Source organism: Pteropus vampyrus, unplaced genomic scaffold, assembly GCF_000151845.1.
Source record: "Pteropus vampyrus isolate Shadow unplaced genomic scaffold, Pvam_2.0 Scaffold27, whole genome shotgun sequence".
Taxonomy (NCBI): domain Eukaryota; kingdom Metazoa; phylum Chordata; class Mammalia; order Chiroptera; family Pteropodidae; genus Pteropus; species Pteropus vampyrus.
In genome coordinates this window covers 7,349,061-7,352,279 of record NW_011888808.1, presented here as the reverse complement: position 1 = coordinate 7,352,279, position 3,219 = coordinate 7,349,061, and the positions used below count along the sequence as shown (strand labels likewise).

The window sequence follows — 3,219 nt, the reverse complement described above, 5'->3', positions numbered from 1 at the left end:
CACACACACACACACACACACACACACACACAACTAAATTCCTAACAAGAATCCCTAGGTGATTGTGATGAGAGACACTGTTCAAAGACGGTATGTCCTCATTTTACCACTCAATTTAAAGACTCAATGGAAATAGGTAATCAGATTTGATAATAATGTAATAGCACTAACTTGAACAATAACTGTAATGGCAATAATGATAACAAGAGTAAACACAAACCAATTGTTTTCCAGTTGTCAGGTGGTCTGCTATGAACTTTATATTAATGATTTTTCTTTATCCTTAGAAAAAAATCTTAAGTAGTTTATACTAATGAAATTCATATTTCTGATTCAAGAATTGAGTCTAAGAAAGAGGAAGGTATTTATCTGATATCCTTTAAGTAGCAAATGGCAGTGCTCTTTGCCACCAGAGTCCTCTCTCATAATCCTCCCAGTTAGACAGTTCTATCCAAAATCATAATTAATTTTAATAGTGAAAATTAAAAACATACATATATTTCATATAATTACTCTGTATCATGTTGATATGCCACATAACTAACAGAAAGACACCTTTTATAATATTGATTCTTTCCATGTAAGAACAATGTACTTACTTCCATTTATTTAAGTCTCCTTTTAAGACTCTCATAATGCTTCAGTATTTCATCTATTGAATATTTACATATTTCTTAATGAGTTGTCTAAATTTTTTTTTGTTTTATTACAACAAAAATTCTTTTTCTTTCATTATGCTTCTTGAAACCTGACTATTAATTTTCATTAGAAAAATATTTTTGGTGTGTAAGCAAATCTCTATACAATTTAACACATTTTTTATTTTTATTTTTGTTGCATTACTAGAGTTTTCCAGATATAGCACCTATAAACTGTGAACATTTTGTACTACTTACCTAATAGCTATGCCTCTCACATAATCATATGTTAATTAACTAAATGCATACTAAGAAGAATTGTGTCAAGCTATATTGAATGCTGGAGTGAAAAAACAAAAACAAAACCTTGCCTCATGAAGCTGACAGTGTAAAGGGAATCTCAGTTGTTTGCCAAATAATTGTACAAAAAATATAACTCCAAACTATGACAGGTTCCATTAAGAAAATACGTAGGAAGTTTTGACAACTTATTGCAAGGGGCATGTGATTAATGGTTTGATTTGAGGGAGGAGCTGCAGTTAACTAGAGGTGTTAGAGAAGAGCATTTTACACAAGGTGCACTATTTGCAAGCTCCAGACATGAGAAAAACACTGCACTTTGGAGAACCTAAGGCCTTGACTGGTACACAGCCCACAAAGGCAGATGAAATAGAAGAGTGTATTATTTATTGCTGTGTAAGAAGTTATCCCCAAAATTAATGGTTTCTAACAATAAATATGTATTTTCTAATAGTTATTGGGAGTCAGGAATCAGAGTTGAGTGCCTCTGTCTCAAGGTTGATCCTGATATTGTAGTCAAGCCATTAGCCAGTCCTGGCTATGGATACAGTTAAAAGCTAAGAAGAGAGGACATAGATTAACTTAGAAACCCATTCATACGTTTGGCAGGCCTAAGTCCCTTGACACATGAACCTCGTATAGGGTTGCTATGCAACATGTCATAACATGGTGAGCAAATCCAAGAGAGTGTGAGTGAGCATCTAAGAAGGAAGCCAGTATTTTTACATCCTAATCTTAGAAACGACAACTTGTTCCTTCCATTATTATATGTTAGAAGGAATTACACAAATCCAGTCTTTCCCCCAGGGTTCTCCCACCCCAACATATTCAGATCCTCTCGATATCTCGTTTTTGTTTCCAGGGTGACCATAAGCTCTCACTGGACAACTGAATCTTCACGGATGCACAACCTGACAGTGCCTTGTAAAACTCCCATGTTATGCTCCTCCTACTTCCTGTCTGAGGACTTCTCTGTTAAAGCTGGTATAAAACCTCATTTAGCACATTCACTTGCATAACCTGAAAGTGTATGGGAGTTAATGCCCCATGGGATAAACTTTGAACAACAGAATTCAGTAATTTGAGGGTAAATTCATTATTTTTTCCTTACAATATGAGTATTTAATACTATAAATTACCCTGAAAACACTTTTACCTTTATCCCCGACATTTTAATATGTTGTATTTTTATCTGTATTAAGTACAAACTATTTATAAAGAGATTTTGAGACTTCCTCTTTAGCCCTGGGTTATTTAGAAGTGGGCTGTTTAATTTTCAAATATTTGATGATTTTTCAGATATATTTGCTATTGATTTACAGTTAAATATCATAAGCTATTAGAATATCATTGTTATGATTTCTACTCTTTAATTGGTCTATTTAATGAATATTCAGTATCCTTAGGAAGAATGTATAATCTACTGTTACTGGGTGAATTGCTCTATAAAAGTCAATGAGGACTATTTTGTTGATAGTGCTCAAGTCTTCTATACTATTATTGATTTTCTGTGTACTTTTTCTATCAGTTACTGAAAGAGGATTGTTGAAGTCTCCTATTATAGATTTGCTTACTAACAATATCTATTGTCTCATTTATTTTGATGCTCTGTTATTAGTAACATATACATTTAGAGTCAATATGTCTTCTTGGAGAATTGACACTTAATTATGACATAATTTTCCTATTTTATTCCTGGTAATATCTTTTGTTTAGAAGCTTGCTTTTACTGATATTAATATAGCTATTTCAGCTTTTTTGGGGGGAGTGAGTGTTTGCATGGTATAGTTTTATCTTTTTACTTTTAACCTATCTTATTATATATGAACTGTATTTTTATAGACAATATAGAATTGGATCTTGCTATTTGATCCAATTGATGATTACAATCTTTAGAAGTTACACTTAAGCCATTCATATTTAATGTGACTATGGAGGTAGTCAAATTGCTACCTGTTTTCTACTCATTTTATCTATTCTTTGTATACTCTTGTGCTGCCTTATTTTACACTAAATGACCATTATCTATTATATCATTTTACCTCCTTTATTGACTTATTGTCTCTTCTATTGACATTATTTTTACATCTTTTTATAAATTTTTTAGTAACTTCTTTAGGATTTAAAATATACATCTTTATATCTTTGATTAATCATGTTCTACTGTCAAATGATATTACTGATTCACCTGTCATATAAGGACCTTAAAACTGGCCCTAAAATGCCCTAATGCCCACAGTGTTGCTGTTATTTCAGACTAAGGATGTTGTTACCTGATGGT

The 3,219-nt window shown here is 32.2% G+C and overlaps 1 pseudogene; it reads left to right on the top strand.

Annotated features, from left to right (window-relative positions):
- Positions 1-3,219, top strand: part of LOC105289714 — an 82,236-nt pseudogene that overhangs the window by 56,628 nt on the left and 22,389 nt on the right.